General features: G+C 53.3%; 1 long non-coding RNA gene across 5 annotated transcripts; it reads left to right on the top strand.

Annotated features, from left to right (window-relative positions):
* The first annotated feature begins 246 nt into the window (after positions 1 to 246).
* Positions 247 to 8,531, top strand: LOC129620677 (uncharacterized). Of its 5 annotated transcripts, none has more exons than XR_008698662.1 (4): positions 247 to 320; positions 6,793 to 6,890; positions 7,939 to 8,004; positions 8,407 to 8,531. It is a non-coding gene; the product is annotated as an uncharacterized LOC129620677 (long non-coding RNA). The 5 variants fall into 5 exon arrangements; XR_008698659.1 differs by lacking the exon at positions 247 to 320 and adding an exon at positions 4,815 to 5,097; XR_008698660.1 differs by lacking the exon at positions 247 to 320 and adding an exon at positions 5,266 to 5,950.
* The last annotated feature ends 440 nt before the right edge of the window (positions 8,532 to 8,971 follow it).

The raw sequence follows: 8,971 nt of genomic DNA, 5'->3' as shown, positions 1-8,971 counted from the left end.
TGTGAAGGAAGAAGAGAAGGGGGAGGAAGAGGTTGGGGGCAGGAGAGTAAGTTTCCGCCACAGAAGGATGAAGAGTTAGCTTGGTTTGGCTGGAATGTGGGAAGAAGTGAGGCAGAACCAGCAGGCAAGACCTCCTGAGCAAAGCTGAGGGGCTTGAGATTAAGCCTGCAGGGCACTAAAGGATGTGTGAGCAGAGGGACACTGTCTGATGTGCCATTTGGAAAGATCTTTCTGGCAGCAGCATGAGGACTAGACTATCTGGAAGGAGAAGCAAGCATGAGAAGCCAGCTAGGAAGCGTCTGCAGTGATCCAGGCAAGAGGTGATGAAGCCAATTCAGGAGGGGCTGTGTGGGGGAGGGACTTGGGGAGGGGTTAGGGGTGTTCTGAGAGCTGTTAGGAGGAGAGCTGGCAGGTGCGTGAGGGCGAGGCAGAGGAAGGAAGAAGGCAAGCTCATCCTCAGCTCAGGTGCCCAGGAAATGCCGCCGGTGTAGGGGAAGCAGTCTGGTGAATTTGGGACACTGGCCTGAGGTGCCATGGGGCCAGCTCGGGGCGATGACAGGTGAACCTGTGGCCCTCCGCTCTGCAGACAGGTCTGGGCAGGAACTGAAAGGTGCCATCTGCCTTGTGGGTGGTCGTCAGAGGTGTGAGTTTAGGTGAGGTCCCTGAGCAGAAAAATGAGAAGACAGCGGAATGCCGGGAGCACTCACCTTGCAGGGTTGGAGAGGTGGGCCTGGGAGGAGAAGGGCAGCAGGAGGAAAGGGAGGACAATCACAGGAGGTCGAGTCCCGCCTGCCAAAGCAGATGCCGTGGGATGGGGCCCCAGGCGCTGGGCCGAGATGGAGGAAAGTGAAAGAAGAAAGTGAAGTCGCTCAGTCGCGTCTGACTCTTTGCAACTCCATGGACTGTAGCCTAGCAGGCTCCTCTGTCCATGGAATTTTCCAGGCAAGAATACTGGAACGGGTTGCCATTTCCTTCTCCAGGGGTTCCCCACCCAGGGATCGAACCCAGGTCTGCATTGCAGGCAGATGTTTTACCATCTGAGCCACCAGGGAAGTCCCAAGATGGAGGAAGGTAGGGCCCAAATGGTGTCTGTTGAACTTGGCAGCACGGAGGTCCCTGGAGACCCTGGCCAGAGAGGTTTGTGACGAGCTGGGACGCAGTGTATTGGGGGGAAGGCAGAAGGCACAGCTGGTCCCAGGGTCCTCGCTCTGGAGGGAAGGAGCGAACCTGGCAGCCAGGGGGCAGGGGACAGGAGTCTCTCTGATGCAAGTTGAGAGAGATGTAAGCATGTTTACAGGGAAAGGGTCAGAAGGAAAGGTTGAATATACAAGAAGGGGGATGGGTATGAATGAGTGACAGGCTGGAAGAGGGGAGAAGACAGCAGAAGAGGCTGTAGAGGCTACTGGAAAGTCGGATTAATAGTAACTTAAGTGCTTACTGTGCGCCGGGCACCATAACGGACCCTTTCCCAGGTCAGACAGGGCACCTTGTAGGCAGGTATAATAGTAGCTTGTACTGGAGTCAGAGCCCCCCTTGGAACCAGACCCCAGTCTCTTTGCTCTACTGAGTCACCATGGGACCTCCTGAACATTCCTCCTGAGACAGACTGGGACCCGGGACCCTTTGCTGCAGAGCTGCAATACCTGCCCCTGGACACACCTCTCCTTGAGCAACAAAATGCGAAGAAGCTAATATGAGATTAAAAATAACTGCATGCATGCGCAGTTGGGACAGATTCTGGACTCAAAAGATATAAAGAGACCATAAAGCCAAACTGCCACTTTTGAAGAGCTTGGAGCAAAAGCAGGGAGTCAGGAGCAAAAGTAGGCTACTAGGCATGCCCCCTGCACACAGCAACCTAAGGGGTGGGCAACCCACCTAAGCCACCCCTCTGGCTCACCCCCTGGACAACCCCTACCCTCATTGCATATAAGGAACCAACTTGTCCCCCTCGGGGACTGAGCCAGCAAGGGAACCTGTTGTTTGTTCTCGCTCCCCCTGCTGTAGCAGGGGCAACCAATAAAGCCTTGCCTGAACTTGTTTGGCCTCTAGTCAATTTCTGTTGATTGGGGAAGACCACGAAACCCTGGCTGGCAACACTCTCAGAGCCTTCATCTCTTCCCAGGCCAAAGGGGTGTGTGATGCCCACCTGCCAAACTATGGGGAGGATGAGGTCCCGTGTGTGAGTGGACATGCCCAGAGCAATGTCAGGCACCCAGGTGATGCTTGTTATACAGAAGCTACCTCCACCACTTCTACAAATGTTGGAGCAGGGGCCAGGCACTGTTCTAGAATGAAACTGTTAACCCCTGGAGCCTCAGGGAAGGGCCTAGATGGTTAACTGTTCGGCAGATGAGGAAAGAGGGTGTCTCCAGCAAGGATTAGGAACTAAATGAAGGAGGAGGTGCTAGGATGCATTAGTCAGAAGAAGAAAGTAGAGCCTTTGCTCTGTAACCGGGGCTCTCAGATAGCCGCACCCCAGCTAAGACGGCACGCCATGGGCCGAGTTCTCCAGAGCCCTAGTTACACGTGGATGTGACTTGGAAGATGAGGGTGTAGGGTCCTGAACACCCGAGGACCGCCCACTGGGACAACCAGGCCGGTGGGCAGTTTACTTCCCAAGGTCTGTCCTCTTGGGGCCCTTGAAATCCCACTTGGGATTTCCCGGTAAAGGGAGAGTTTATTCTAGGGAGAGTGTGGGTTCTGGGCAGGACAGGTTTCATAAGCATGGACCTGGGCAGTCACACTGGGCACCATGTTTGAAAGGGATAGTTTAATGCTTTTGCTGTCTTGAAATTCTTCGTAATTTTGAACAAGGAACCCTGCATTTTCTTTTCGGCTTGAGCCCTGCAAGTTACATAGCCTGTCACATTTCTAAGGTCAAGGGTGATTGAATGTCCCCTAGTCCATAACGGATGTGGCAGGGCCCACGCTGGCCCCTGGCCCTGGACATGATGGGCTCAGAGAAGGACGAGGGAGGCAGTGTGGGGCTCTGTCCTTCCAGAGGCCCAGAGCAGGAGTGAGTCCTGTGGTATTGAGTGCAGCAGGCTGGACAAGAGTCAGACAACAGGGCTTGTGTCCTCACTAGGCAGCTGTGTGCTCTTTGGCAGGCTCTGGACTTCTCTGAGCCTGTTTTCCCATCCGCAGACTGGGTTCAGAGTGACCACATGACAGGCACTCTGAGGGTTAAATGAGGAAACGGGCAGAGAGTGCCTGGTACGTAGTAGGTGCACAGCGGGTATTTGCTGGTGGGTGCCTCTTGGGCCCAGAAGGCTGTTGCTTTGTGAATACTATGCTCCTACTCTAGGAGACAATGGGAGAGAAGGCACCAAGTCCCTGCCCTACCCTGGAGGAGACACAGGGGGCTGAGTGCCATCCTGGGAACTGTCTTCCAGGAAATGGGCAGCCAGGTCCCCCTCCAGAGGGGCCACCGTCCTTGGGCACTTGACTGCCAAAGTGAGCAGTTGTTCAGTCACTGAGCTGAGCCTGACTCTTTGTGACCCATGGACTGTAGCCCGCCAGGCTCCTCTGTCCATGGAATCCTCCAGGCAAGAATAATACTAGAATGGGTTGCTGTTTCCTTCTCCAGGGGATCTTCCCGGACCAGGGATTGAACCCGCATCTCTTGCACTGGCAGGCAGATTCTTTACCACTGAGCCATCAGGGAATCCAGGAGAACAAATGCAAGGCCCGGCCCAGGGGTGGCAATTCCAGACTCGCCCTGGGGCCCTGAGCATTCCTACCCCTCACTCACATAACCGTCTCACATCTTAGTTTCCCCAGATCCCCTCCTGCTAGAGCTGTTCTCCCCGTGACAGTGCAGGGCCCTTCTCTCTGGAAGGCCTCCCCCTCCAGGGGATAGAGCTGTGGGCTGAGATCTCCTGCTCCTCCTCCTCAACACCCTCTTGTTCCCTCCCCCACCCCCTTTCTGATCCTTGACTTACTCTGAGCTGGATTAAGACTTCCAGCCTCCCTCAGAGCTGAGAGGTTAGGGTGCAGCCCCCCACCGCACCCACTCAGAAACAAATTCAAAATAAAAACCACCCTAAACCTGAAAATCAGTGTGACAAAGTCTAACCAAGCTCTGATTTTTTTTCCGGGACAACTACTGCCTTGCTATTTTTGAAATACTAAGAATTAGCTTAAAAAAAAAAAGCCAAACCAAACACTTTGTTGATGCCCTTTTGCTGCCAGTGCCCTAAGCACACGCTTAATCTGCCTGTTAGGTAACTTGGCCTCGCCTGCCCCCGCCCCTGTGCCAGAGCGGCACAGAGGCCTGGCCTGCGATACGGGGCATTGGGCCACTCTGCCCGGAGCCTTCCCCCAGGGAGAGGGAAGCCCTGGGCCAATCAGCCCCTCCTGAAGAGGTGATGTCAGGAAAGCCCAGAAGTTTCCACTTCACCCCTGCCACGGGCGCACCCTGTCCTCCCGACCAGAGCAGCCAGGGCCAGCCCTGGGCCCCCTTCCAGTCCTCCAGCTGGCCAGGGACGGTCGGGCTGCATTAGTGGCCAGGCCTGCCGCCCTGCACTCCACACCTGTGGGCAGGTCTCCCTGTCCTAGCGCCTCCCCTTCCTGCTGTGGGAGAGGGAACTTCTGCAGACAGGCTTTTCCAGATCCTGCTTATAAACCCCGGTTAAAAATAATCTCTGCCTGTCTGAGCAGGAGAGGGTAGGGAGGTGAGGTGGTGGGAGACGGAGAAGGCAGGCAGAAGGCCGCAGACCAGCAGGAAGACCAAGCCTCCTTAGCTGATATCCAGCCTCCTAGAAAATTCCAAGTGGGAGGACCTTTCAGAGCACTTCATTTTGCAGAGATAATACAGGCCCAGAAAGGGGGCAGGTCTTTTCCATAATTGTCAGGGGAACAGAGCCCTCTGGGCCTGGCCCTAGCTCCTCCCTTTGCTCTGAGTGAGGCGTGAGGCACTTCCCGATGGCTCAGCAAGTCTAGAATACGCCTGCAATGCAGGAGAAGCCGGCTCTATCCCCGGGTTGGGAAGATCTCCTTGAGGAGGAAATGGCAGCCCACTCCAGTATTCTTGCCCGGAAAACCCCATGGACAGAGGAGTCCCTGGGGTGGCAAAGAATCGGACCCACTGAGCACGTATGCACGAGGCATGAGGACTGCCCCCCGCCTCCGGGGCACCCCTCCCCTGAACACCCCCTGATAAAGCCAGAAAGCGCCCCCACCCACATCCCCAGCATGCCCACTGCTGCCCACTCTCCTGCTCAGCTCTTTTCCTCCCCTGCCTTCAGCACCTATCCAGCTTGTTCCCCTTTTACCTCCTCAAGGAAAGGGACATTTATTACTGTGTCTGGCGTGGTGCATATGAAGCCATGTATCCCTCTTGATAATAAACCAAAGCTGGAGGTCAGATGTTTTCTGGAGGACATTTTACATTCCAGGGAAGAGAAGGAAAGGGTTGGTGAATTCTGAGCAGTTCACGCGTGCAAGGCATTTCCCTTACGTGTGACTTCCAAGCAAGGCTTAGGGCAGAGCTGCAAAGGATAATCCATCTGAGAGGTGAGCCCTGGAGCCAGAGAGCTTTAAGGCACTGGCTTAAGTTCACAGAGGAGCAGTGCTCATTGAAACCTGTCTCCCACCCACTCCTTTGCCTCCACAGCACTGCAGCCTCCCAGCCCAGCTCTAAGGATGTGGTCTGTTGCAGCAAGCACTCTCTGGGCATGATGTAACTACACTCTCACAGCACCCACCAGAAAGCTACTGCTGCCACCTCTTTTTACAGTGGAGGAAACGGAGACACCGTGAAGTTAAGGGATGGCGATCCCCCAGTAGACAGAGGAGCTAGAATTTGAGGCTAGGGACACTTGGCTTCTTGCAGGCCCGTGCTCTTAATCAGACACAATCTGAGCCCTTCCCGATACTTTCAGCCCCTCATCACCTTGGCCTGGGAGGTGTGGGTTTCAGGCTGGCCTCCTGGAATCTCCTCCTGGCTGTGGGTTCTCATTCTGCAGCCATTCTGGTTAAAGGCTCAGGGAAGGAAGGGGCTGAGAGTGGAGTTTGAGATTTGTGTCTCGCCCCTTTTTTTTAGAGTTTTAGTTTTGTACCTGCTGCTCTGGGGGTGAAGTTTGTTTGTCTCCTTCTTCAGGAGGGGCTTCCCTCCAGAAACGTCCATGAAATACACAAATGTGGATTCTTGGAAAGAGTTCCTTCAGGCTCTGGGATTACACCGAGGGGCAAGCGTTTCTTCTGTACCAGTGTTCTCACTCTGAGCCTTGAATTTCTTTTCTGTTAAGTAGAGAGAATAGTGCCTGCTTCGAAGAAGGCTAAAGCGGGTCAAATGAGATGATAGATTATTGTAAACAGTGAAGTCATTTATGGTCAGTTTTGACGCATTGATCCTCTTACCTTCTTCCTAAAAGAAGAAGTCAGTTTGAGGGGTAGTGAAAGTGGCTGGGGGAGTGACAAGCTGGGCAGACACGCTGTTGATAAAGTGAATTTTGTCCCAGAGTCCTGAGACCTCTGAGCTACAGGGGAGAGGCTGCAGATGGTTCAAGATTTGCTTTGCCTGTGCCCTATCCCCCGGGGCCCTGGTGGATCAAGAAGCTGGCTTTGCCTGGGCTGCCTTAGGAAGCTGCATTTTCTTACAAGGCCCAGCCTGGAACGCACCCTTCGCCCTTCCAGAGCACAGGGCCTCCGTGCTCACTGTCAGACAACGGCAGTGACATTCTCCCAGCAGATTCCACCCCAGGGTCCCCCAGAGGGGCAGGGCTTCTGGCCTGTCTGGAAGGTTGACAAGTTGCAATTGACAGGAGTTCTTGTTCCCAATCTGCCCAGGTGGCTGCGGGGAGTTTGGAGGCTGGGGGAAGACATGAGGAACCCTCACCTAAATGGAGCCAGGCGACCACGGCACCAGGAAGAGAGAGCCGCTGCAGGTGAATGTGGTCTCACTGGCTTATGTAACCATTCCCCCTGGCCCCCACGGAACATACATAAACAATAACTTGGAATAGGTATCAATCTGGTTGAGGCAGGTCATCAAAACCTGGAACTGTCCCTGCCAAACAGGAACATCCTGCCCTCTCAGCTGAGCAGACGCCTGGCTTATGGGGGGAAGAATGAGTGATGTAATCAGGCTCTTGAAGCCAGGAAGCATGGATTGTCCTTGCTGTGTTGGGTCATCTGCTCAATTATCACTTATTCAGCATTTAAAATGTGGTCATAGTCTATGGCCATACCACCCTGAATGCGTCTGATCTCATCTGATCTCAGAAGCTAGGCAGGGTCAGGCCTGGTTAGTACTTGGATGGGAGAATGTGGTCATAAATAAGCAAAAGTCCATGTTGATAGGCTTACAATGTCTCGGGGAAGAGTTCCAGAAACATACAATTTGGTAATAGAGGGGCAACCACTTTAGCTTGGGCAGTTTGGCTTGGGTTTTGATGAGCAGATAGGAGTTCACCGAGCAGGGAAGGGAAAAATCCCGAGTCTTACTTGTCCACTGGTTTAAGATGAAAACACAGCCCTGTGCAGAATACACGAGTGCTGGGAGGTACACCGAGGTGGCAGGAAAGTGTGACTCAGGAAAGAGGCTGTTCTGGGTCTGATGGTAGATCTTCCGGATACAGCAATTTTGGCTTCGGCCCCACTGGTCAGGCCTCCAGCCCTTCTCTGGGCTCTGCTGAAAGAAAACTTGGCCCAAAGCAAATTTCTCTCTCTGAGTGGGCCAACCAGTGCCTTGATAATTAGCAGCACAGAGGTCAAGGGAGGACTTTTATTCGTGCCCTGGAGAATAAAAATACACAGATGGGAGGCCTTCCCCATCTCCCTACCCGCTGCCCTCTTCCCCACCTGCCCTGGCCGCAGCCACCAGGCAACTTCATCTCTCTTAACCTGTTCTTGCTTGGTCTTGAAATAGCTTGGCTGAATCCTTGGTGTGCCCTTTTCTAGGCCTCTCACTTGACTAATGATGGCCATTTCCAGTTATTCCTTAGGTCCTGGCATTGCACACACAGCCTGACTAGCCTGCAGTCCCATAAGGACTCACAGGTAAGTCCTCTTGAATGGCAAAAGCCCACAATCCCAAACCAGCTACAAAAACTGACCACAGGCAGTCACTCCCCCGGCATCCACGCTCGCCATTTTCAGGACCAGGTGGATCAACTGCAGGGCAGAGCTCGTGGAGTAGGCACACCTGAGCTGTTTGTGAACATGGGCCCCTCATCACTTAAACATCAGGGAGTGCAAACCATGCATGGCCTCGGTCTCAGCTAAATTAATTTGTATCTGCCTTTAGACGAGTCACAAATGTGTCTGATTATCATGTAGTGTCTCTTTTCAAGTTAGAGTTTCCCCATGTGGCAAGTAAGAATGGTGCTTCGTCACCTATTTTATCGAAGCAAAAATCAAGACATTAAAGACGGATTTGCTCACAGTTCTTTTATTTAGCAGACACCTATGGAGCACCTACTCTCAGCCATTGTCTCCGCAAACACAGAGCCTTCAGGAGGAAGCAATACAAAGCGCCTGTCTTCAGGAAGCTTGCATTCTGGTGTGGCAGACCAACAACAAATAAATACTTCAAAATGTGTCAGTACATGTCATATACTATTTAGGTGGATAAGGTAGGGAAGGGGAGAGTGGTTGACAGGATGGGGAGAGTGTTGTTTTATACAGTTGGTTCTGGAAGGTGACGTCAGAGAAGAGATGTGATATATACACGAGGCTAGGGTGTTCCATGCTGTGGGTCAACGTCAGAACCACACTTGCACTGCCCTCGTTCTTTTATCTCTCTGCTGGCTCCCTTCAGTGAGGCAGGGACTCTTTGACAAAAAGGGATGACAAGTACTCATCTTTGGGTCTTCGGTTCTGAATGTGACCCAAGGGCTGTTTGCATGTTTCCACCTCCCCCTCCCAGAAGGGCTCGTGAAATACTCCAGGCTCAGTCCAGGAACAGTGCCTGGAATAGAGAATGTTTCTGAACGACTGCGCTGCAGATAGAATGCATGATTAGAAG

This window comes from Bubalus kerabau, chromosome 10, assembly GCF_029407905.1.
Source record: "Bubalus kerabau isolate K-KA32 ecotype Philippines breed swamp buffalo chromosome 10, PCC_UOA_SB_1v2, whole genome shotgun sequence".
NCBI lineage: Eukaryota > Metazoa > Chordata > Mammalia > Artiodactyla > Bovidae > Bubalus > Bubalus kerabau.
The sequence above is the reverse complement of the archived record's forward strand: the minus strand, read 5'-3'. Positions and strand labels throughout refer to the sequence as shown.